Source organism: Pipistrellus hanaki, assembly GCF_964339955.1.
Source record: "Pipistrellus hanaki genome assembly, chromosome: 1".
NCBI classification, from domain to species: Eukaryota; Metazoa; Chordata; class Mammalia; order Chiroptera; family Vespertilionidae; genus Pipistrellus; species Pipistrellus hanaki.
In genome coordinates, this window is record NC_140503.1 from 49607972 (window position 1) to 49634132 (window position 26161).

The following is a 26161-nucleotide window of genomic DNA, read 5'->3' on the forward strand; positions in this document are numbered from 1 at the left end:
TAGGTCAACCAGCCTCATCCAGGCCCCACCCAAGGCACTTACAGATCAACACCCCAGTGCTATACTAACTCAACACATCCAGATCTAAGCCTTCATCACCCGACCCAGCAGACCCTCAAGTTCCCGCAAAAGTTTCCAGCCATGTCTGAGAGGCAGCCGTGGGCAGGTACAGGCGAGGAGCGAGCTGTTTCGGGCCTGGCTGCTCCGGGCCTGGCCTCTGTTGCTCTGGTTCGTTCCACAACCAGCTGCTCCGGGTCTGGTCACTGCCGCTCCCGACCTAGTTGCTCTGGACTTGGCTGTTGCTGCTACAGGCCTGGCCGCATCCGACCCGGCTGCTCTGGGACCGGTTGCTCCGGTCCCGGCCGCTCCGGGCCTGGCCGCTCCCAGCCTGACAGCCGCTGCTCCGGGCCTGGCTGCTCCCAGCCTGGCAGCTATTGCTCCTGGCCTGGCTGCACCAGACCCGGCTGCTCCGGGCCTGGCCGCTCCCAGCCTGGCAGCCGCTGCTCCTGGCCTGGCCGCACCAGACCCGGCTGCTCCGGGCCTGGCCGCTCCCAGCCTGGCAGCCGCTGCTCCTGGCCTGGCCGCACCAGACCCGGCTGCTCCGGGCCTGGCCGCTCCCAGCCTGGCAGCTGCTGCTCCGGGCCTGGCCGCACAAGACCCGGCTGCTCCGGGCCTGGCCGCTCCCAGCCTGGCAGTCGCTGCTCCGGGCCTGGACGCACCAGACCCGGCTGCTCCGGGCCTGGACGCTCCCAGCCTGGCAGCTGCTGCTCCGGGCCTGGCCGCTCCCAGCCTGGCAGCCGCTGCTCCTGGCCTGGCCGCACCAGACCCGGCTGCTCTGGGCCTGGCCGCTCCCAGCCTGACAGCCGCTGCTCCAGGCCTGGCCGCACCAGACCCGGCTGCTCCGGGCCTGGCCGCTCCCAGCCTGGCCGCCGCTGCTCCGGGCCTGGCCGCTCCCAGCCTGGCAGCCGCTTCTCCAGGCCTGGCCACTCCCAGCCTGGCAGCCACTGCTCCGGGCCTGGCCGCACCAGACCCGGCTGCTCCAGGCCTGACCGCTCCCAGCCTGGCAGCCGCTGCTCCGGGCCTGGCCGCACCAGACCCGGCTGCTCCGGGCCTGGCCGCTCCCAGCCTGGCAGCTGCTGCTCCGGGCCTGGCCGCTCCCAGCCTGGCAGCCGCTGCTCCGGGCCTGGCCGCACCAGACCCGGCTGCTCCGGGCCTGGCCGCTCCCAGCCTGGCAGCCGCTGCTCCGGGCCTGGCCGCACCAGACCCGGCTGCTCCAGGCCTGGCCGCTCCCAGCCTGGCAGCCGCTGCTCTGGGCCTGGCCGCACAAGACCCGGCTGCTCCGGGCCTGGCCGCTCCCAGCCTGGCAGCTGCTGCTCCGGGCCTGGCCGCTCCCAGCCTGGCAGCCGCTGCTCCGGGCCTGGCCGCTCCTAGCCTGGCAGCCGCTGCTCCAGGCCTGGCCACACCAGACCCAGCTGCTCCGGGCCTGGCCGCTCCCAGCCTGGCCGCCGCTGCTCCGGGCCTGGCCGCACCCGACCCGGCTGCTCCGAGCCTGGCCGCTCCCAGCCTGGATTCTTCGTGGTTGTCTACTGCTGTTCTGGGCCTGGCTGCTCCCAACCCGGCTGCTCTGGGCCGGGCTTCTCCGGGCCCAGCCACTCCGTGTCTGGGTGTTCCTGGACTGGCCACCCTGGGCTTGGCCGCCTCTGCCTCAGGCCTGGCTGCCACTGCCCCAGGTCTGGCTGCTCCAGTGCTGGCCGTTGATGCTCTTGTTCTGGCTGCTGCTGTTCTGGGGCCTGGCCACTGCTGCTCCGGGCCCAGCTGCCACTGCCTTGTGCCTGGCCACTCTAGGCCTGGTCGCCGCTGTTCCAACATTCTGTCCCTTTTTTCTCTTCTTTTTTTTTTTCTTTTTTTTAAAAAAACAACAAAACGCATTTATGTTGCAATGTTGGCTGGTGAGTTGAGTTCTGACTTAGTCTTTGATTTTTCAAGATATTCTTTGTATTCTTTCTTAAGTAATTTTACTATCATTTGCTCTCACTTGATTTCTTCACATTGAGAACTTCTTTGGTTTCTTCCTCCTTGTCCTGGGAGCTCAGCAGGTTGGCCTGTGGCACCCCTTTGTTCTCCGCGGGCTCCCGCGCTGCTCCAGCCTGTTGCCGGGGTCGGCGCCGCCCAGGAAGCAGCCCCCGTCCTTGGCTCCGTTGCCAGCGCTCAGCAGTCGAAGGCTCAGGGGCACCCCCCCCACTGGGGGCCCCGTCGCCCGGCTCCTTGCTGGCGCCCAGCTGGCCGGTGTCCGGCAGGGGCTCCTGCTCCTCGTGGCGTTCCTCCAGTCTGGAGCTTTCTTTCTCCCTCCCACTAGGGGAGTCCAGGATCAGAGTCAACAGACTGTCCTCTGCGCACAGTGTGCGCGACTCCGGGGGCTCGGCCTTTCGCCGCGCTCCCAGGACTCCACCTCACAGCCCCGTCTCCCCCTGCCCGAGCCTGGGTCCCCAGGGACTGGCCCAGACCTGGAGTTCGGGGAGGTCTGGACTGAGGCTCAGAGCTGCCGCCGGAGGCTTTGTTTCTTCCGGCTAGGGTAATCCAGCATCAGAGTCAACATTCAGTCCTCTGCGCGCCATGTGCGCGCGACTTCGGGGGCCCCGCATTTCGCCGTCCCCCGGGATTGTCTCCCCCTGCCGGAGCCTGGGTCCCCAGGGTCTGGCACATAACTTGGGGCTCAGCGCTGCCAGTTCGGGGGTTCAGCCCAGGCTGGGGGTTCTATTTCCTTCCTGCTAGGGAACGCCAGGCAGCACCCAGCCCTCTCCTCCTCTCCGGCTGCGACCTCTCCGCGCGCGCGTGCGTGCGAGCGCGCAGCATGTCTCCGTACCTTAGGCTTTTTTTCAGCTCCTCTGATTTTCCTTCTGGTTTTCTCCCTCCTTCCTATTGTAGAGTTTTCAGTCAGTCGACTACCTGTAGCTCTGGGCAATGTCCACTCTACATTTTAGTTGTATTCCTTTGAAATTGTTGTGAGCTGCTGCGGCTAGGTGTATACCCGAGCAGCCATCTTGGATCCTCCTCTCCAGGGTAAAACTTTTAGAAGAAAACAGGAGAAAAGCTCCTTGACATTGGTCTTAGCAATGATGTTTTGGATATAACACCAAAATCACAAGCAACAAAGGCAAAAATGAATAATGGGATTGTGTCAAAGTGAAAAGTTTCTGCACACTACAGGAAACTATCAGCAAAATGAAAGGCCATCTATCTGATAAGGGGTAAATATCCAAAATATTTAAAGAACTCCTACAATTCAATAGCAAAAACAAACAAAAATAACAATCCAAAATAATGAAAAGAACTGAACAGACATTTTTCCAAGGAAGACTCATATAAATGACCAACAGGTACATGAGAGAGAAAAAAATGCTCAACACTAATCATCAGAGAAATGCAAATGAAAACGGAAAAGGTTAAAGAGAATAAAACAGGGCAGAGGAAACTTACTGTGCTTAGCAGATATCTTGCAGCCTTGAGCACCGCATAGCTCAGATACCCAGAAGACACCTGACATGGGAGGAGCCAAGAATGGACCGGACCCTTACATCAGCAGGACGGCTTGCAGCCAGCAAGGATTAATAAAAATCTGCCTTCCCCTTCAGTCTCTGCTGATTCCTATTTTGGATTCAGCCCACCTATACCAAGGTACCTGAAATAAAAGCTTCTTTTGATACATTATGGCCTCGTGTCATAGTTGCATGACCCTGGCCCACTCAAAAACTACAATGAGATATCCCTGCACACCTGTTAGAATGGCTATCATCAAAAAGACGAGAGATATGATTTGGAAAGGACATGGAGAAAAGGGAATCCTTTCACACTGTTGGTGAGAGTCTAAACTGTTAAAGCCATGATGGAAAACAGCACAGAGATGCCTAGAAAATTAAAAATAGATTTACCATATGATTGAGCAATTTTACTTCCTGGTGTATATCCAGAGAAAATAAAATCAGGATCCCAAAGAGAATCTGCACTCCCACGTTTGTTGCAGCATTATTTACAATAGCCAAGATATGGAGGCAACCTAAGTGTCCATCGGCAGATGAATGGATAAAGAAAGATGTTAAATAGATGAATGTTACTCAGCCATTTAAAAGGAGAAAATCTTGTCATTTAGGAAAACATGACTGGACCTTGCTAAGTGAAATACGTCAGGGAAAGAGAAATTCCATGTGATCTCACTTGCCTGTGGAATCCAAAAGTCCACACTCACGGAAACAGACATTAGCAGGGACTGGTGCAGGAGGGGGAGGGGGAGGGCAGAGGTTGGCTAAAGAGTAAAAACTTCCGTTTAGAAGGTGAATAAGTTCTGGGGATCTATTGTGCAGCCTTGAGGTCCCAGTTAATAACGCTGTACTGTATACTTGAATGTTGTTGAGAGTGTAGATGTGAAATGTTCTCATCACAAATAAAAGCATACGGCATAATGGGGGTGTTAGCTAGCAACTCATGGAATCATCGTGCAATAATGAAGTATATCAAGTCAACACTGTGTACATCTTGAATTACACAATATTACATGTCTGTGTCTCAGTAAAGCTGCGGCGTCATCCAGAATCTTGAAGGGTTCAGGAATCTGGAAAAGGGCTTCGAGTAAATTAATAGAGACTAAAAATATAAAATACATTTGTAATCCTTGGGGGATCCAGAGGAAGCTTAGCTGTAGTGGCTAAATTCTCCCTATCTCCGGACCCAGGGCTCTTTTTGTTCCCATATTTTGCCCTATATGTATCAAAGTTAAGTTTGGTATACAATAGGCATTGTCAGGTTGGGGGAAATGCCTACGGCTGTTCAGGCGTTTGGTCAGCAGGAGGCAATAATATGTAGATTGAAATGCCCTCAGCTGTCTGGTAACAGGCAATAATACATGCAGATCTTCAGGTTTGGGGAAATGCTTTCGGTCATTCCAGCAGGCAATAACACGTGTTCAGCCCTGCTGAATATAGAAACCCATCGACCTTTTGAGGACTTCTTGCCTTTATTATGACATGCTGGGATTAGCCTCCAGCACTCAATAAAGGTGTGTGTGTGTGGGGGGGGGGGGGGGGGGGGGCTGAAAATAATGAACAGTAACGCCTCAATATTATCAACTATCCAGGCACTGTTCAAATTTTCAAGTGTGTGAAGTGTCATAATTTTTAAACAGGTTGTTTGACTTGGTTTCGGGTCAGGTCCAAGTTAGTAATTGATTGATATTCTCTTATCATCTACATGTTCCCTCGTGGTCTCTTTGTCCCCTTTGTGATTTGTTTGCTGAAGTAGCTGAGTTGTTTGTCCAGTAGAGTTTAGTCGGGATCTCCTCCCTGGTGTCATTTAGCATGTTTCTTTGCCGCCCTGCTTTCTGCGTGTTCGGCAAGGCTCCTTCATAGGTGGTTGTGTTCATCCGATAGGAGGCCCACGTGTCTGGTTGCCTCTCTTCACCGCACTGGCTGTTGTTGCTGCTTAGCACCTAGGCGCTTAATTCATTAGGGATCCCAGTGCTTTTGGTTTTCTTAAAATGAGTGATTTTTCATACTCTAAATTCACTGTTTTAAAGTGTACAGTTCAATGGGGTTTTAGTATATCTACAAGGCTGGGCAGCCATCATCATGATCCAATTCCAGAGCATTGTCAGCCACTAATCTACTTCCTGTCTCTATAAATGTTCCAGTTTGGACATTTCATGTAACGGGAATCATGTGTGGTCTTTTGTGAACTGGCTTATTCACTTAGCGTAGTGTTTTCAGGGCTCACACAGGTTGTAGCAAGTGTCAGTACTTCATAGGCCATTACACAGACAGAGCAACCACGTTTTGTTTATCCATTCGGCAGCTGATGGACGTTTGGATTGTTTCCGCTTCTGGGCTGTTATGAATACCGGTGCTATGCATATTTTGGCACACATTTTTGTGTGCACGTATCATGTCATTTCTCTTGGTAGATACCTAAGGAGTGGAATGAACATGGTCACTCTAGTTTAACTTTTTGAGGAACTAACAGACCATTTTCTGCAATGGCTACGCCATTTTGCTGGAAGCCAATTCCAGCATGTCATAATTACAAGAGTTTCATCAAAAGGTTGATGAGACTTGGGGCTCAACAAGGGCTGAGCCACATACGTAATCATCTGTTGGAACGGCTAAAAAGCATCTCCCCCAACCTGTATAGGATGATTGTCTGCTGCCAGACAGCTCAGGGCATCTTAATCCACATGTTATTGCCTCCTGTTGGCCAAACACCTGAACAGCTACAGGTTGTTTCCCAGTCTGGCAATGCTTCTGTAAACCCTACCTCTTGAAACCCTACCCTTTGAAGTGTATTATTTCCACCTTGCCTTAAGACAATTTGTGTTAATAAAAAAGCAAGGGGTCCTGAGTCAAAGAGGGTCTTTAGCTGAAACTCTTCTGACCCCCAATGCCTTTCAAAACTATCTTTCATCCTTGGACTCTTTTTTTTTTTTAATTTTTTTTTTTTAAATCATTGGATTTTTAAAAAATATATATTTTATTGATTTTTTACAGAGAGGAAGAGAGAGGGATAGAGAGTTAGAAACATCAACGAGAGAGTCATCAATCAGCTGCCTCTTGCACACCCCCTACTGGGGATGTGCCTGCAACCAAGGTACATGCCCTTGACCCAAATTGAACCCAGGACCTTTCAGTCCGCAGACTGACGCTCTATCACTGAGCCAAACCGGTTTCTGCCATCCTTGGACTCTAATCATCTACACACAGCCTTTCTCCAGATTGCTGAACACTTCCTGATGCTGGGACAAGAACCCCAGCACATTTTACATGCTACCAGCAGCGCATGAGTGTTCTTATTTCTCCACATCCTCACCAGCACTGTATTGTCATCTTTTTGATGCCAGCCCTCCTAGGGGGTGTAAAGATCTCATGGGTTTCTAATCATTCCTCATCCAGTGCACACTCAGCAGGCAGGTGGCTCTGGCGCTCTCTCTCTCTCTCTCTCTCTCTCTCTCTCTCTCTCTCTCTCACACACACACACACACACACACACACCCTCCCAGCTCTTGTCCTGGTGGCTGCTGCAGAGGATAAAAGCTGAGTTCAGTCAAGGAGATGTGAACTAGCTCCCCTGTTGGCAGGAGCAGAGGCCCTATAGTGGGTCTAACAGATGAGGACTGGAACCAGGAGCAGGGTCTCGCTCTTCTCTCTTCTCTCTTCTCTCTTCTCTCTTCTCTCTTCTCTCTTCTCTCTTCTCTCTTCTCTCTTCTCTCTTCTCTCTTCTCTCTTCTCTCTTCTCTCTTCTCTCCTCTCTCCTCTCTCCTCTCTCCTCTCTCCTCTCTCCTCTCTCCTCTCTCCTCTCTCCTCTCTCCTCTCTCCTCTCTCCTCTCTCCTCTCTCCTCTCTCCTCTCTCCTCTCTCCTCTCTCCTCTCTCCTCTCTCCTCTCTCTCTCTCTCTCTCTCTCTCTCTCTCTCTCTCTCTCTCCCTCCCTCCCTCTCCCTTCTTCCCTCCCTCTTCTGCCCTCTGCCCCATCCATCCTCCTTACTCCCCCACTTCTGCTGACCAGCTTTCTCAGTTTACCCACAGCTCTGTACCCTTCACCTCCCAATCTTGACTGACAAGTGGCTTCCAACTCCATGAGGTCTTCTGCCCCAGCACCAGGCACAGTCCCTGTTCTCAATCCCCCGTCCTCCAGCGGGCAGGTGGTACTGCACCCGGCACAGACGGCCAGGCAGGGCCCCTGGTCCAGCAGCGATGGCAGGGAGAGGAGCAGGGCCCCCAGGTCGAGGGACTGCCTTCCAGGCCTGGAGGTCAGGCGGTCACAGCCACAGGGGAGGGTGGAATCTGAGTCAGCCCTTCCACCAGGGAGGACAGAGAAGAGGGGCCTCAAGTGAATTCCGACATGCTCAGGCCCAGGGGTGAGAGAGTTTGCAGAGAGAAAGAAGGGGAGACAAACGAGTGGCCAGCCTCCATCGCTCTGGTCCTGGCTGTTAAGCAGTCCGATCAGCGGGTTTTTAACCTATTTTAGCAACAGACACCCTTTGTTTTCACAGCAAATATTACCCAGAGGCTTCACCCACAAATCAGAGGAAAGGGGCTGCTCTCGTCAAAGCAGAAGTGAGAACCAAGTGGCTGGTCTGGGCCTCCGTCCCCCCATCCTCACCTCCAAGGTCTCTCAGCCATTCCCAGAGCCCGAGGAACCAGGAGCAGCCCCCGGGGGCACAGGGTGGGGTGTGTGTGACCAACAAGAGGGCGTGGAAAAGGGAATGAAGCTGCGGAGGAGAGAGGCCCAGAGCCTGGGGCCAGGCGTGAAGGCCTGGCAGGGAGGGCGACTGCACAGGCAGAGAGGCTCCCCGAGGGCAGATTTCAGCAGCGGATTAGGTACAGTTTTGGGGAAAAGGGAGAAGCTTTTTAAAGGGAATTTCTGAGCCGGGAAGTCTGTGGATGGAGGTGAGGCAAGAGACCCAGTAGGGAGGAAGAAGTGAGGAGCTCTGTAGAAACGTTGAGGCCAAAGTAATGGCAGGTAAAATGAAAACAAACAACAAAAAACAACAGATTCCCCCACAAGTTACTGAGTAAACAGGCCTGCAGGGCTGCCCTGGGCAGAACGAGGCAGCCTGGAGCCCCCCGGCCCCCCAGCACACACCCCCCCGGGGCTGGGGAGAGCAAGCTCTCCTCTGAGCAGTTTGCCTAGGGAGGGCCATCTGGGTAGGGCAGGGAGGTTTAGGGCAGGGAGGTTTAAGGCTTGACACAAAGTTGGAGTTAATTAAATCATACCAAATTACAGTGCAACCCTATTATTTCAATGTTGGTTAATTAAACACGGTGACTATTTCAAAGCCACTGCTAGTCCCCGGCCAACCGGAGGTCTTGTGCTGCTGTTAATAAAAGCGCTGAGATAAGCAGAACCTGGTAAATGCAGAGTCCAGTGGGGTTTGGAGCATTTTCCCTTTTGTTCTTTGGATTTCAAGTTAATAAGGCTTTATTTGAGGGAAAAAAAAAAATTCTGGTACCTGTATGCGGCGATGCCAGCAGGATGCTGACTACTAAGTAATACAGCTCTAAAATAATGAATTTTTCTCCTCAGCCTGACAACTAATCCCCCCAGAGTTATAGATCCTGGAGTTCCCTCCTCCCCAGAAATTTCTGCTGTGTGAGGAGAGTCTAGTCCAGGCACAGAAAAACCAATGTTTGCAAAAGCACTGTCCAGTCCACCGACTGTTTATTTTAAAAACAGTTAGTAGTTAACTATTGTCTTTAAAACACATGTGGCTGCCTGTGCCTGGTCACCTGCCCCCGGTCTGGTTCCGGGCGGGGACCCATGAGACCAGGCGCTCCTGTCTCCCTGGCCCACCGGGGCATCTCCTTCTGCCCACGGGGGTCTCCCTCCCAGCATGCTCAGCGTCCTTGCCAAGCTCGCTGCCCTGGAAGCCACCTCGCCATCAAGCTGGCCCTGCCCGTTTCCCCTGGCCACCGGCACTGGAGAGGTTTTCTGTTTGCTTTTTGGACCTCAAGTGAATCCTGATGCCCGCATCCCAGTTGGGCAGTGAAGGAAGCACCAGGGGAGTCTGTCCATTTGTCTTCTCACGCTGGAGTCTGCACCTGAGCCCGGCTCGGGTTAGCAGAGCCACTACCCTGTCAAAGACAGGGACTCTCGCCGAAGGATGTCTGTCACTTTCAGGCCATATGCACTGAGTGGCCAGATTATTATGATCTCTGAACGCACAATAATCTGGCCACTCAGTGTATATCTTATATAATAAAAGGCTAATATGCAAATTGTCCCCTCATCCAGGAGTTTGACCAGCAGGCAGGCCGGCCAACTGCCCATGTCCCCTCCCCCTGGCCAGGCTGGCCGGACCCCACCCATTCACCAAGCCTTTAAACACACACACACACACACACACACACACACACACACACACACACTGAGTGGGCAGATTATTATGTGTTCAGAGATCATAATAATCCGGCCACTGGGTGTACAGTTGCATAGAAACAAATGAATATGCTTGACACTCGAACATTTGTTATGCTCTCTTGTGGTGAAGGTGGTTTCTTTAAGAAGACAGGCAGCAGTGATCGGGGAAGAGGGGCTCCTCGCGGAAAGACGTGATCTTCATTTCCTCTCTTCGCATCGCCCGTCCTTGTTCATCTGGGTGGCTCAGGGTAGCCCTGCTGGGGTTGTCGGGACCCAGGGCACAGCTGCGTCGCCCAAACAACAGAAAGCTGCTTCCTCCCAGCTCTGGAGGCAGCAGGCCCGAGATCGAGGCTGCGGTGGGCTTGTTTTTTTCCCCCGAGGCCTCTCCCCCTGGCTCGCAGGTGTGCATCTTCTCCCGGCCCCGGCCCTCCGTGCGCCTGGGTCCGGATTGCCTCACCTTTCAAGGACATCGGCCATGTTGGAGCAGGGCCTACACTGATGACCTCCTTCTATCTTAATCGCCCCCCTCGCAGGCCCGCCTCCACCTGCAGTCAGGTTCGGAGGCACTGGGGAAGAACGTCAGCGGGGGAATTCCGGGCGGACGCGGTTCGGCCCAGAGCACCCGGAAACGGCATCCTGTCCCCACAGACCGGCATTCACACTGACAGCTTGCAGGGGCTGCCGGCTGTTGGTGACATGCAAAGCACATAGAATAGCCAAAGCTCTTTAGACCCAGATTATAAAACAGAAAACAAGTTATTTGCACAGCACATGGAGGTCATGCTGTGCTTGTTAGTCTTATTTGTTAATCTGCTTTATGTTTTCTTAAAGAAAACTGCTTCTGACCTTCGATGCTTCCCTGTAACAGGTTGTGCAGGAGGAATTTTTTTTTTTTCTGAGTACCATTTGAGCAATGGTATTGAACACAAATTCTGTTATGAACTTAAGTCATAGTAGTTTATTTTTTATGAAACTTAAAAGTACCCGTTCAGCCCGGCCATCACGGCTCAGTGGTTGAGTATGGACCTATGAACCAGAAGGTTGTGGTTCATTTCCTGGTCAGGGCACATGCCTGGGTTGCAGGCTCAATCCCCAGTGTGGGGTATGTAGGAGGCAGCCCATCATTGAATCTCTCTCATCATTGATGCTTCTCTCTCTCTCTCTCTCCCTCCCTCACCCTTCCTCTCTGAAAACAATAAAAACATATTAAAAAAAAAAAAAAAAAAAAACCAACACACACACACACACACACACACACACACACACACCTGTTCAGTCTTGGCCCATGTTGCTCAGTGGTTAGAGTTTTGGCCTGTGCACGGGTCACAGGTCTGATTTTCAGTCAAGGGCATGTACCTGCATTGCAGGTTTGATCCCTGGCCTGGTCGGTCTGGGGTGCATGTGGGAGGCAACCAATCAATGTGTCTCACATTAATGTTTCTCTCTCATGTCCCCACCCTCCCCTTCGCCCCTCCCCTCTGTCTTTCCTTCCTAAAGGTAAAAATATTTTAAAGCAGCGACTAGGTACATAGCATATCTTTGCTAAATAAATGGGTTGGTAAATGGACAGGAGCTGACAGTGAGCTCCTTGTTCACACAGTAGCTCTGCTCATCAGGGAGAGCATGAGCTATGGCTGGACCAGGACGCAGCCTCATTAGATTTGTCAGTGATTGGAGTGACTTTTGGAAAGCAGGCCACGCCCCTGGGCAGCAGTTTCCCATTTCATTGGTAGTTGAGCCGCTGGAGTATGCAGCTATTATGCAATGGTGCCACCTGGTGGTCATTTATAGAATAACCACAGTAGTAGCTTCTATTCCATTCCTAATGTCCAATTGCTTTCCCTGTTGTCTATTGTCTGCCTGTACGTCATCACACATGAAAAGAGTGAATACTAGCAGTCACTTCTTGCACTTTTGTCTAAAAAATGACGTTTCTCAGCTATATCGACGGATGTATTATGGAAAGACCATAACATCTTGAACATGGGCAATTCAGGTTAAAACCCACTTTGGCAGCCTGTTAGTTATAGGATTGGGAAAGTGACCCATTTCCTGATCTGGAGAATGAAAACAATACGATTCCGGTGAGAACGACATGCGGTGATACGGGTACCCCTGTGAGCACGTGCCTGTCCAATCCAGCCGGTGGGTGGAGGAAACCTCAGCCTCGGCGAGCAGGTGGGCATTCCCTGGGAGAGGAGAGGCCAGCTCTGTTTCAGGGGCTGGCAGCGATAGCCATTTCATCACGTCACCCTTTCTTTGGCAGGGGCAGCGGTGGTGGTGAAGGCCGCGGCTCAGCCAGTGGGCAGCTGTGGCCAGTCTGGGCAGTGCCCACCTCTGTGCCGGACTCTGGCCCAGTGGGAATCGGCTAGCAACGGGCCCAGCATCTCTGTACTCTTTCATCCGGGCCAAGGGACGTGATACAGTGAGCTGTTTGGTAAGACAGAAAATTGGTCTTTTCGGTTTAGTTTTGGTTTGGTTGTGTGAGGGGAAAGAGGGGGAAGGGGGGCGTGGAAGTGTCATTTGGCTCATGCTCTGGGTTCCCAAAAGGATAATAAAGTAGCTTCCTTCCTCCTCGGCCCCCGCATTCTGGGAATGAGGCCGCAGCCCTCACATCCCACCCCTGGGGCGTGGGGGGGGGGGAGCTGGAGGTTCTTGGAGGAGAGGGGCTGTGACGTTGCTGCTTGACCTAAAGGGGTCCACAGTGCCAGGAAGCGGAGGGGGCACAGGCGTAGTGGTCTCAGCAGATGCCAAGGAGTCGGGATGGGCATGGGGTGCCCGGGGCTGCTCACAGGGATGGGGCATGAAGAGCCCAGGGTGGAGCCTGGACGCCATGGTCCCGCTGCCACAGGGACCAAGACTGAAGCGCCACCTCCCAGCGGGGCCCGCGGCGTCCGGGGGCCCAGAGCCCACTTCTCTGAGCGGCCCAAGCCCCTCCCCAGCCCCGAGGGCTCCGGGGAGCAGAAAACAGATGGGATTTCCTTCCAAGCCCGGGTGGGAGCTGGGAAACCGAAGGAGACGGGGCTCCTGCGCCTGACGGTCAGGGAGCGAATCCTTGCCAGGACCTGCTGGGAGGACAGACAGGTGGCCCCACAGCCCGGGACCTCCGCCCTCTCCCTCCCTGTCCGGCCAGGCAGGCTCTCTCCCGTAGACGGTGACTGCACAGGCCCCACGCAAGACGAGAGGCTCGGAAGAGAAGTTTTATGGCCGCTTCCTGAGGAAGTGCTCTCTCACACCGCGGCGCCCTGGCTCCGGGGCCACGTGTCCGGTGGGAGCGAGGCCAGGAGCACCGCCCGCCCGGCCGGCTGCGGACCAGATGCGGCGGGGAAGGTCCACGGATCCCAGAGAGGAAGCCGGGTGCCTTCGGGGCCCCGCTGGTGACACGCTGCCGGTCTCCCAGGAAAGCTGCGGCCTCCGATCCCAGCCAGAAAGGTGCAGGGACCCCGTGGCTGAAGGCGCAGGGGCTGGAGATGGGCCCCAGGCCGGCCAGCCTCAGGCCCTCCGCAGGGGGAGGACTGAGGTTCCTGGTGGCTCAGCCCCTTCATTGTGACCCTCCTGCCCTTTGATTCTCGGCCTGGCTTCCTCCCCACGCCCAGCCTGGAGCTCTGAGCCCCTCCACTCCCATAAGAGGAGCCTCTGGCACTGTAAACGTCCCAGTGAGCCCCAAATACCTCCCAGAAGAAAAATGAGCTCTAGCTCAGAAACACCGAGAACCCACAAAAGAACATGAAATCACCTTCACAGTCCGGGAAATATAAACACGATTCTGTCTGTTCTGCAACCCCTTTCTCACCCTCAGGGCCTGAGAACAAAGAACAGCCCTGAGAGTCACACTGTGGAGGCCCCCCCGCACCCCTCGAACACCCACCCCGTCATCTCGGTCAGGCTGGGCGCGGTCTGTGAGCCCCAGGCCGGCCTCCCCTCCTGGGCCGCTGAGCCCGCAGGACAGGTGGCCTCCCTCCGCGCCCCAGAGCCACCCTGAGCCCAGGCGGGCCCTGAGGATGCGTGGCTTCGGCCACGTAGGGTCTGCTGGCCACACCCATGGCCATGTGGGAGGCACTGCGAGCACTGGGCCTGGAAGCCTACTCTTTCTCCACCTCCCCTCCCCTGCGAGGAGCCCCACGTCCTCCGGGAAGAGCAGCCCTGGGACGGAGTGGGGAGGGCCGGCACTGGTGAGGAGGATCCCTGTGCCCCGCCGCCCTCTGGGCGGATGTGGGAGCTGCCCGGGTCCAAAGCCGTCCTCAGGTGCCCCTCCGGAGGGCTTCCAGCACCGTCTCTTCTCTTGTGCGGACAGAGAGGTGATGGGATCTGCCCCAAATCACACGGCACATTAGTGGCCCAGCCCGATGGTGTCTCTGCCCCAGGCCAGCGCCTGAGCCACGGGCTCTGGTGGTTCTCAGCCGCTTCCCTGGCCCAGGCCCTGCCGGTCACATCAGACCCTGTGGGGCTGCGGGTGGGGCCCGGGGTGTTGATAGTTTAAAAGTGTAATCAATCCCCCCCCAACCCCGTGATTCCCTGTGCAGCCCGCGTGGAGCATTCCTGTAGATCTGGGCATGGAGAGTCCACCCTGTCTCCTGATCACGAGGCTGTGTGCTCTGAAGAGAGTGACCTGGCCTTTCCGTGTCCCATTTGCAAATTGTAAAGACCCTGATGATAAGCAAACACAAGGATCCGGATACTGAAAAACCACCAAAGGACAGGACATCACCTTCTGGAGATCAAGCAGCAGGCGTTCTGAGATGTGGCCAAATACGGAAAGATTCTTGTAAACTTGATGGGCTATGGTTATTAGATTCAGAAGATTAATTTTCTGTTATTACAAGTAAATCATTTAAAAAGTAGCCCATGCCCTAGCTGGTTTGGCTTAGTGGATAGAGCGTCGGCCTGCAGACGGAAGGGTCCCAGGTTCGATTCCGGTCAAGGGCTCCCTCCCTCTCTTCCTCCCTTCCTTCCTCCCTTCCTCCCTTCCTCCCTCCCTCCCTCCCTCCCTTCCTTCCTTCCTTCCTTCCTTCCTTCCTTCCTTCCTTCCTTCCTTCCTTCCCAGGTCACAAAGCCATGGTGAAGATCACGTGAGACAATGCTGAGAGCCTGCAGCAGCCTGTGTGACCCAGTGTCGCTCACTCGCTCCTCACTGCCTGTGGACAGGGTGCCATCATACACGTCCACACTGTGCCCGGTGCCCAGCCGGTGCCCGCACTGACCACCCCGGGTGCCCGTGCTTACTGACAGTGATGAATGGAAGGTGTTGAGGAGAGTGTAGGGGTGTGGCTGTCGAGCCTCCAGAGCCACAGTGGGGGAACTGGCCGGGGATGGGCAGGGGCCCTGCCCAGTAGCTGCCCTGCCCTGGGGCCCCGGCCTGTGGGCTCCATTCCAACAATCTCCGGCCCGGCAGCAGCGGGTCTCGGCAGGGGACCGTCTCGAGGACTCCCACTGTCCCTGCTCAGAGCGGGCTGGTCCTTCCGAGGGCAGAGCCATTGTCCGTCCGCATAACGTGTACGCCGCACAGAGCCCTGGCGTCAGCCGCCTGCCTTTGGAGATGGGGAAGAGGCATGGCCCAGCTGAGTGTCTAGCATGGGCCTGGAGAACGTTCAGGGGAAGATTTATTTTTGCAGCTGGGCTTCTGCCAGACACAGATTGTATCTCCTGGGAAGACGCGAGGTCCCTCCCGGCTAATGACGGAGAGAGCTGAGGAGCAGGGCTGGGCTTCAAGGGCAAGGCCACTGCCAGGCAGGGCCGGGACCAGGAGAGCGGGCGCCTGCAGGTGGGAGTGAGCTAATCACAGAACAGGAGGGACCTCAGGCCTTCACACCTGCGAGGGCTCCACTCCCCTCACCCCCCCACCCCCACCCCCCCCCAGACAGCAGTAGAACTGGGTCCACTCCCCGCCCGCTGGCTCACTAATGAGAACTGTGTCTGAGGTTTGGGGAGAGGAGCCTGGTGGCCCGTGGCCTGTCCTCTTCCCAGCTCCCCTCTGGGGACCTGGCTGCTGGGGGTGCAGAGAGGGGACACTGCCGCCCAGGTTCTTGCCCACATCGGGGAGTCCCATGGGGGTGCATCTGGCCAGCGGCCTCTCATCTGTTCCCAGGATCTGGACTCCTCAGTCCGAGCCACCGAGCCCCTCCCTGTCCACGCTGTCTGGTGGGAGCGTGTAACCACTGCCCCCCTCCCCCCCCCCCGCTCCCTGCAGCTGTGGGTCCCCCCACCCCCAGCCCTGCTCCCCCCACCCCCAGCCCTGCCCTCTGTGAAGGCAGCAAGGGGGTCTGCAAGCCATTTTCAAGATTTCAAAAAGCCCAAAGGAAAAGCATGCATTTCCCTCAATGAGGTCCCAGACTAAATAAAACATTAAGTGTATTTGCTCTGGGCTGGAGTCTATCAACTCAGCGTGGTATCTCGGCTGATCAGAAGCACTAATCGGCAGTTACATGTCTTTGAAGAATAAAACGCAAAGGGACAAATTATTATTCAATAAATGTAGTTTGCTGGGCAGATGAAAGCTTGCGAACACAGAATCCCTTGGGGAAAGAACTAAAAAGGACCTTTCATGGTGGAAGGGTGGGGACCCTCACTTGCACAAATGGCGTGTTTTTGTTAAAGCAAAGCACACACACTTTTCCGCGGGCCTTTGATGCCAGCGTTACCCTCGGTGCATGTTGACTTCACAGCCTTCCTACAAACGAGGCCTCGCTCCTGCCGGCCTCCCCGGGGGTGGTCCCCAACACCCCACAGGTGCCCCGGGGGCTCATGGGAAAGGCCCTGCTCCCAGGCGTGTTTGGAAAAACCAGCTGAGCAAAACGCCAGCACTCATGTGGGGATTTCAGGGCTCTCAATGGGTAACATGAACCCAGGGACCCTTTTGGGGGGCACATTCTTAAGGAACAGGTGTTCCACCGAGCACGCTCAGGAACACCGAGACTATGAGGACAGGGTGACCCAAGACCCCACCGACAGCCACAGGGAGGACAAAACAAAGAGGAGAAAGGTGGCTGAAGACAAAGTGGAGCGGGGCCCGCAGTGGGAGGCAGGCCCCAGGGCGGGGAGAGGTGGGGCGGGGTGGGGTCGGGTGGGGTGGGGTAGGGCGCAGCACGCCAGTGATGCCAGCACATCCGGAGCCCACACTCTGCATCTCTTCCCCTGCAGGATGGAGGTGGGGCAGGTATGAAACAGATGCGGCGCAGGCCGCGTGTCCCCCAGTGCCCTGCATTCAAAAGGAATAGCTCACCCTGGCCAGTTGCTCAGTGGTTAGAGCGTCCAGGGTTTGATTCCCAGTCAAGGGCATGTTCCTGGGCTGCAGGATGCCTGTCCCAGTTGGGTACATGCAGGTGTGTCTCTCTCACATAGATGTCTCTCCATCTCTCTCTCTCTCTCTCTCTCTCTCTCTCTCTCTCTCTCTCTCTCTCTCCCCCTTTCCTCCCTTCTACTCTCCTAAAGATTTATGGGGGGAAATAATCCTTGGGTGAGGGTTAACAAAAAAAAAAAAAAAAAAGGAACAGTTTAGGGACTTGGGAAGCCTCTGCTTAATTTGATTTCCAGCCCTCGCAGCTTCTCTCCTGAGAAAACAGCAGGAAGTGGGGTGTTTATGAGCAGTGTCTCAACAGCTTTGATCTAAATCTACATAATAAGATCCTACCTGACTCCCCACTTCCCCAGGCCCTCGGAGTCCCTCCCCTTCCCCTGGGGCCACCCCGGCACCTACACACAGACCAGCTGACCGCGCCTCGGGGTGCGGTGGTGGCTGTGGCTGTGTAACACGTCCAGATGTGACACGCAAGTTCAGTGATGCATCCAGATGTTCCCCCCGCCTCCAGCTCCACACGGGGAGCAGCGGGACAGCGCAGAGAAGGCCGGCCCAGGAGGCAGGGGCCGCCTGCGGGGGCTTCTCCAGGCAGATGCTCAGACAGGGGCCGAGTTCCTTTCTTCTGCAAACAGACAGGAGCTCCAACCAGAGAGAGGCGGCAGGGCCTTGCAGGCTGCTGGCCGGGGAAGGTACAGGAAAGAGGGAAAAAGGAAAAGACGTATGTTCAGCTCCTACACTCACGTATGTTCAGGCCCTTCCGCCTACCTTCCTCTCCTTCATCCGCACAGATGCCCAGGAGAGCACCTTTATGGTCTCCACTTCGTAGATAGAAAGCCACGGCTCAGCCACGGCCACAGATAAAGCAGCGATCTGTCTGGCCCAGAGCGCCCAGGCTGCCCCGGGCTGGCTGCCTCTAGGAACTCCGGAGAGCTGTGTGGCTGAAGGAAAGCGGGTGCCAGCCAAGGATCCTGTGGGACGCCTCTGCAGACACAGCTGAGAAACGCTGAGGAGGGCCGTTTCGGGAGGAAGGCAGACGCTCGTCTGTGGTCCTCGCTTCCCCAGTGTCAGAGGGGAGAGCCCGAGGCAGCGAGGGAACCCGCGAGAAGGCCAGGCCGCCCCCTTCGGGCGGCGGTGCGGGAACAGCAGGTGGAATAGCAAGGGAACTGCAATCGGGAAGATGGGAAAGCTGAGTGAGAAGGAACCTAGAAAGGACAGCCAGGAGTGCTTTCTGTTTGTGGAGATCTCCGAACGTTGCATGGCCGTTGCATGTCCATATTCTCGTCTTCTTCGTGGCAACTCTCCTAGGGGACCAGGGGTGGGCACATGGTAATTTATGTTTCAAGATAAAGAAACCGGGCCGGGACTGGTTTGGCTCAATGGATGGAGCGTCGGCTTGAGGACTGAAGGGTCCCGGGTTCGATTCCGGTCAGGGGCATGTACCTTGGTTTCGGGCATATCCCCAGTAGGGGGTGTGCAAGAGGCAGCTGATCGATGACTCTCTCTCATCGATGTTTCTAACTCTCTCTCTCTCCCTTCCTCTCTGTATAAAATCAATAAAAATATATTAAAAAAAAAAAAAGATAAAGAAACCGGGCTCAGTGAAGTACGGAAAAGGCATCCTTTATGCCTGACAAGCCGTGAGGGACAGGTTCCTTACTTTCCTGCATTCCCCGTGCAGTCCTGTGACTCCGGAGGGAGCCACTCGGCGGCCTGGATTGCCAAGTCCAGTGGACACTTGTGGCAGAACCAGAATCGAGCCTCCTGGCGCCGGGAGTCACCGTGCCTCCCTCTCCTGCCTCCCCGTTCCTATAGATATAACGTAAGAAGCCACCTTCCACTGATTTCCAAGGCCTTATACACCAACGTGGTCTCCTGCCTCCGGGAATTCTTCCTCAGGGCCTGAGAGACGGTCCCCCAAAGCTGCCTTGGCCAGGACTCGGTGACTGCATGCACACGCGACCCTCAGCTGGGTCCTCGGAGACCGAGCAGATGCCTGCTGCATACACTGGCCCCGGCCCCCACAGGAGACCGAACACAGTGCTTCTGCCCAGGGACCTCATTTGTTGAGTCAGATGGACTCGATCACAGTCCTCTGAGCCAGGGCCCGAGCCCCCGGATGGTGTGTCTCAGAGGCATTCTCAGCCAGGGTCGCCAAAGGGATGGAAAACATTCTGTCAATCAACGGTCGCTGGCTTTCAGTGATGTATCAGTCTGGCTGCCTGTCCCTATATAATTCAACCCGGTACTTAGAAATGCTGACATTAATTCATCATTAATTTTCAGTTAATGCTGTCATCAAATGTTGGCAAGAGTTGAATGAAATTGAAATAGTATTCTGAGAAAAAGACCATTCTAAAATCTCTGCTAGGGCCCTAACTGGTTTGGCTCAGTGGATGGAGCATCAGCCTGCGGACTCAAGGGTCCCAGGTTCGATTCCGGTCAAGGGCATGTACGATGGTTGCGGGCAAATCCCCAGTAGCGGGTGTGCAGGAGGCGGCTGATTGATATTTCTCTTCCATCGATGTTTCTAACTCTCTATCCCTCTCCCTTTCTCTCTGTAAAAAATCAATAAAAATATTTTAAAAATAAAATAAAAATAAATCAATAAAATCTCTGCTAGGAACAAGCAGCCAAGTCAGGGCAGCTGGAGTTAGGGGATCTGCTTGCGATTGGCAGGGCTCCACCCCGTTGGGATAGACGTGAGCGGATGGTCAAGTTCATCATCCCGTTCCCTCGGTGACAGACAGTGCCGCCTGATGACAGGAGAATAGAGACTTACAGCGTTATCAGGTTGCTGGCTACGATAAGGGGAAAAGGAGCAAGACGATAAGTTAAACTAAATGAGCACTTTGGAGCCCACATCAGGTAAACAATTCTTTTTAATTAAGGAAAACATTTTAAGCACGAAAAATGAGAAAAGGGGCTTAACGACCATTTCTGTCAGTGTGAGGTATTTTCGGGAAAGAATTAGGCCAGCCAAGGATTATTATTTTTTTAGGCTTTTGATGGAAATCTCAGACTTCCAACCGTATTGCAGTTAGAAAATCAGGAGGCAGTGGCTCCGACTCCCGAGAGGGGAAACTAAAGGCCAAACGTGACCGGGGTGCTTGAAAGCCTGCGGAACTCGGTGCGAAAGAGGTAGGTTCAGCCCATCCTGTGAACAACCCACGTTTTCCTCCCTCACTGCAGGTCCTGGCCACACAGCCCAGCGGGTCACTCCCCGCGTCCGCACATCCCTCCGCCCCGGACTGCCCTCTCCGGGCCTCACCGGACCCTCCGTCCAGGGCACACGCCCGGCCTCCTTCCTGCTGTCCAGTGGCCGCGTCCTCTCCCTGGCTGGACATCAAGCTGCATGGAGCCCACTTCTCTATCTTTACCAACAGACCCACACGGGCTGCCAGTCTTAGCCCTTTTTTTTTTTTTTTTTTTTTTAATGTTTTATTGATTTTTTTACAGAAAGAAGGAGAGAGGGATAGAGTTAGAAACATCGATAAACGAGAAACATCGATCAGCTGCCTCCTGCACACCCCCTACTGGGGATGTGCCCACAACCAAGGTACATGCCCTTGACCGGAATCGAACCCTGTGACCTGCTCCTTGGCCCCCAGCACCCATCTCTCCGTGCTCTCTGCTCCCCACATGCCACCCCCTGTCTCTGTCACAAGCCAGAAACTCGGGCTCAACCTTGACACTTCCTCCTCCTTCATCCCTTGGGAATCAGTTGCCAAACCCTGTCAATGTCACCCCTGTACTTTCCTCAAGGCCCTCTGCACCCTGCCGCTCCTGTCCGGGGTGCTCCCCTCTCCTGGCTGCCCCGCTGCAGGCTCTCCTCCTGGGCCCCTCTTCCCTCTGCCCCCCTGGGGACCCAGTGGATGCGATGCCTGGTGGGTGACACCGGGGTGCGGGTGTCTCAGATCCGTGGTGCAGCACAGCTGAGGCTGCAGACCGCTGCTCCAGGCCAGGCTCCGCACAGCCACCACACTGATTGCTCTGAAACACAAATCTGATCTGTCAGTCCCTCCTTAGAACCTGCCAAAGGCTCTGCAGATGGCTCCTCTGATCAAGGCACCCCCCTGCCCCCAAGGGCTAGCCCCTGCCCACCCAGCAGCTCACCCCCATCCCCTTCTCGGGGAGTCCTCCCCTGCCCTGGCCTTCCTCCAGCCTCTCACCCTTCACACGCCTCCCCCCCAGCCACACCCTCCTTCCCGTCCCACCCTCTCCTCCTCCTTCCCAGGTATCAGACAAGCTCTCAGGGACCCGCTTCTCTTCCTTCTCCACACCCCCCTCCCTCCTGTCTGCAATTTCACCTTCATGAACATGGTTATTGGATTGATGTCTCCTTCTCCCCCCTATGAAGGCAGAACTATGTCGGAATTTGTCACTGTCATAGCACAATCTAGTCACTCAGGAATATTTGTTGAATTGAATGACTAGATAATTGCAACATGTGTTCAGATGAAGGCAGTCATGGTAGATACAGGATTGGGAAGATGGTGACCCCAAACTCAGGGCTCCTGAAGGAGGTGGCATCTTAACTGAAAGCCAAGGACTAACCCCCGCCCTGGTGGGGGTGGGGGCATGCTCTGCAGGGAGAGGGGGCACACGGGGTGCACAGGCTGGGTGGATGGGACAGGAAGTCACCCACAGGAAATACGTGGAGATAAGACTGGAAAGACGAGCTGTGACAAGATCACACAGCGCCTTGAGCTCCCGGCTGAGGGGTTTGGGCTGGATGCTGTGGGCTCAGGGAACCCTTGAACTCTTACCTTAGCGTGGAGGGGCCCTCACTGGCATGTCCCGCATCGGTGCAGAAGGGGAGCATGTGGGCACCGGAAGGGATCTGAGCGCATTCAAGCCCAGCCCCTTCGTGGGACAGGTGAGAACGCTGAGGCCCAGAGAGGGAGAGTGACTTCGCCAAGGTCACACAGCTGCCTCCCAGGACAGTGCTCTTTCCGAAAGAAAAGAAGGATCATCTCAATCAGATGCCAATCTAATTCTAGCCCCTCATAAGTATTTCTTTTTGTTGCCCTCACCAGCTAACTTCCCTTTTTTTTTTGCCCATTCTTCAAAAATATGTTTGTCCATGCAAGTGTGTGTCCTGGTTCCCGCTCTACGGGCCACAGCGGCTTAGAAGGCCTGGCTTCTGTGCCTAACTCGGTCACTTACATACAGTGGGGTCTTGGGCCAGTTCCTCTGCTCATGGACCTCAGTTTCCAGTTTGCACTGCTAACCTCAGCCTTTCCCCCCTCCCTGCAAAGAGTCATTGTAGGGAAAGCTCTCTGCCTGGCCAGTCACATGCAAATGACTGTTAAAGGCCCCCTGGCACCCTCAGGTGCTAACTGCAGCCAGCCTGGGAGGCCCAGAGGAGTTCGGGAAGACCCTGCGAGACCCTGACAGTCACTCCCCTGCGAGGCCGGTTGGGCGTTTCTCTCATATTTACCCCTGTCCTCCGATGCTGGGAGGAGGTGAATGGCGGCAGGCGGCAGGCACCAAGGACCCCGTGTGCAGAGCGGGGCTCTAAGGAAGCAGCCGTGGCCCAAGCATGCAAAGGGGGAGAAAGCACACGAGTTGAAGCTGGTCCTCAGACCCATTACATCAAGTCGTCCCCGAGGACTGACTCTTCCTTCCGAAAGAATTTGTGAGTCATTCTTTTTTCGGAAAACTTACTCTACAGGAAGCAATCTCCATAGCAACCAACGCATGTCCTGTCCCCAGAGCCTTTGGGAGGAAGTACAGTGAGCGCTCTAAGTGTCCTCCAAGGACTGGGCCTCTGGTCTGCATGTCAGAAATGAGCCTAGTCTTCAGGTTGCAGCTGAGGCGGAGCTAACAGGAGCTTCAGAAGGACCCAGGAACCAGGGACATCAGTGCGGGAGCCAAATCCAGGGCCTTCTGAGGAGGCTGGGCCACTGGGAGGTTTGCGGGCAGGAGAGCCTGGCCACCTGGTCTCCCCGGGCAGCGGCTGGGGCTTGGCTGCCGCCCAGCCTTTCCCAAGCCGCTCTGGGGGGGCCTCCTCCCACGCTCAGGCCTCCTTTTGGCCTCCCTCTTGTCTCCTGTGTCAGAAAGCTTCCCTTCCTCCTGGACCAAATGGGAAAGGAGTCAGACAGACCACCTCCACACTCACTGCCCAGGGAGGAACCCTCCCGGTGGTGGAGTGGCACGTGTGTGCATGTGTGCGTGTGTGTGCGCGTGTGTGCACGTGTGTGTGTGTGTGTGTGTGTGTGCGCGCCCCCACAGCAGTGGGAACTGGCTGGAAGCTCCCAGCTCCTGGAAAACACCCTCTTCCCCATCCCCCACAGCTGCTCTCTCCTCCCCCACCCACAGGGGTTCTTCTGGAGACTTCCACAGGCCCCGCCGGCTCTTTCTCTCCCTGGTGGGAGACTGCGTGGTCCTTCGCAGGACTGACCAAAAGTCATTTGACAGCCCCCCGCCCTCCTCCCCCGAAGCGCCTCAGCCACCCCCAGGACTAACCCTGGGATTAACCCTGGTGCATCGCAGGTTCATAATTGAACTGACCTCGCTGACCTCACGGCAGAAGCAGCGCAGGGATGAGCGCAGGCTGGCCCCAGAGGCCCCAGGGACAGATCTGGGCCCTGCCCTTTCCCACTGGCTGGCCTCGCCCTGAGCTTCCTCATCTGAACAGCAGGCACCGTGGTGCCCACTGGGCGGGGCTGCGGGAGGTCACAGACATGCATGTGAAACCAGACAACAAATGAAGGTCCTCTGCAGAGGCCCTTAGGCAAGGAGGCTACGTTTCCAAGAAAGAGGTTCTTCAGTCAAACATAATTTGAGCAGCTTTGAGCACCTATGAGCGCCTGAGAACAGGGAACGAGGTCTGAGTGAGGGAGGGTGGACGTGAGCTGGGCAGACAGAACCCAGAGGGGCCGGAGGAGGAGCCGGGGACGTGGCGGCTCAGCCAGCATTCGCCCTGGCCCTGCAAAGGAGTCCCAGCCGGGCCATGTGTCTCCCTGAGGTGCAGGGGTCAGAACTGCAGAGGGCCATGGGGAGAGTCACCGAGGGCCTGAGCCTGGCAGGCCGTGGGGGCGGCCTCTGTGTCTGCCAGGATGGTGGCTTTGACCTCAAGCCAAGGAGGGGGCCCAAGGCTTAGAGGGGGAGCAGGGAACGCTCCTTCTCAGCACCCAGGGAAATGGAAGAGGGGCCGAGCCAAGGGTTGGGGCAAAAAGCCCGGAACCTCACCTTGGTTCCTGGGACAGAGAGGCGGCACCCAGCAATGCCCTGGTGTGGCCGGACAGGCAAGGCTGGGCTGAGCCCCCTGGCAGGCGGGTGGGGGCAGGAGGGCGGCGTAAGCTCAGAGTGGCCCTGCCAGGCCCCAGAACTGGACTGTGGTGTGCAGTGGTGAGAGGCCCCACGCACACAGCAAGCCCAGGGGCTGCTCCTGCTGGCAGCCGCGGTGAAGGCACAGCTTCCGGGATGGGGAGCGGCCAACGATCCTAAGCTCCTTCTTAAAAAGAGGCTATGCTACAACTCAGACGCCCTCCGATGGATGAACGCATAGACAAAGCGCAGTGTATCCACCGATGGGATATTTATGCATCGGCCACTAGAATGGTACAGTGGGGGTGAATTGAATATCTGAAGCTAATACGCCCAACACAAAAAGGTCGCATATAGGGTTCCGTGTTTGTGAAGTGTCTGGAACAGGTAAACGCGCAGAGAAGGAAAGCAGATGTGGTCGCCAGGGGCTGGGAGGAGAGGGGGACAGAAGTGACTGTTTGGTGCGTTTTGGGGGGGGGGTCTGTGAACATATGCTGAGACTTGTTTTGGGTGGTGGTTGCATAACATTGTGAATGCGCTAAATGCCACGAAACGGTACGCCTTAAAATGGTCAGTCTCATGATCTTGTGCTTTGTGAATGTCGCCTCAATTTTTTAAACATTTGCAGCTGAAAGAAGAGAAATGGATGCTGTCACGGGTGCCAGGAGCAGTGAGGTCCCGCTTCAGGAAGGAGGGCCTTCCTCCCCCGCCCCTCCGCGGCTGGGGTGCTGCCCACAGCCAGGCCTGAGGGGGCCGCCCTCGCCCCAGCCCCGCCGCCTCCCCAGGTGGCCGCTCGGAGGCCTGACCGGCCCCACCCCCAAGGCTGCTCTGCAGTTCTGAGGGGTCACCCAGGGGCAGGGCACCCACAGGCCCACTGCCCCCTTCCCACCACTGCCCTTCTCTTCCGAGGCGAGGGTCCCAAGAAACCCCCTAACAAGCCCCTGGCGCCGACCTCCCTCCGCAGGCTCTGCAGCCGAGCCCCCCGCAGGCCGATGGCAGCGCCTGCACGGAGCGGGGACGATGATCAGAGCCCGAGGGGGCCGAGGCAGGCTGCGCTCCGGGCGCCCGGAGGACAGGCTGTGAGGGCCCGGCCGCAGTGGCTTCTGTTTCTCTCCTCTGAACAGCAGGCTGGCAGAGCCGCCGCTTGTGGCATTCTGGTTTCACAGTTGCTTTGGGACGGCTGCCAGGACAGGGCCTGTGCCCGCGGTGACAACTTTGGAAAGACATCCGCCCAACCACCGGACCCCCCAGGTGACTCCTCTCGGCGGCTTTTAAAAATAGAAGTGTGAAACCGCCCTGGCCAGGGAGCCGTGGGGTTCCGTGCTCGTGGCCGGAGCTGCGTGTGGAAAACAAGTCCCCACGTCCCCCTTGGCCCGGGGCTCAGATGGGCACGTGGTCCGTGCCAGGCAGCCGCTGCCAGCCAGGCCGCGGTGGCGCTGTCGCCCTGCAGGGCCCTGAGGTGTGCAGAGGGGCCTCCGTTCCCGCCAGGGCCTTTCCTCCGAGTGCTGGGCTGAGAGCAGAGGGCATTGGTGCCCAGAGGCCGAGGCGGAGATGGCAGGTGGGGAGCCTGGGCCCTGGGACTCAGGCAGGTCACAACCCCAACATTTCTGCGACTGATCCTCAAAAGTAAAATGCCAGAACGGCCTGTTTTCCACAATCCCAGCAGTTTCTTTAAAAAGCATTTCAAGAGCCTGGGAT

The 26161-nt window shown here is 56.1% G+C and overlaps 2 protein-coding genes and 1 long non-coding RNA gene across 3 annotated transcripts in view; 2 read left to right on the top strand and 1 right to left on the bottom strand.

The window, feature by feature from the left end:
- The window catches only part of CGNL1 (cingulin like 1), a 526252-nt gene that overhangs the window by 174173 nt on the left and 325918 nt on the right, over window positions 1–26161 (bottom strand). The window lies entirely within an intron of this gene.
- The window catches only part of LOC311619811 (histone-lysine N-methyltransferase SETMAR-like), a 136466-nt gene that overhangs the window by 4361 nt on the left and 105944 nt on the right, over window positions 1–26161 (top strand). The window lies entirely within an intron of this gene.
- LOC311633169 lies at window positions 11833–14672 on the top strand. Its single transcript, XR_014796907.1, has 3 exons — window positions 11833–12075; window positions 12164–12334; window positions 14421–14672. It is a non-coding gene; the product is annotated as an uncharacterized lncRNA (long non-coding RNA).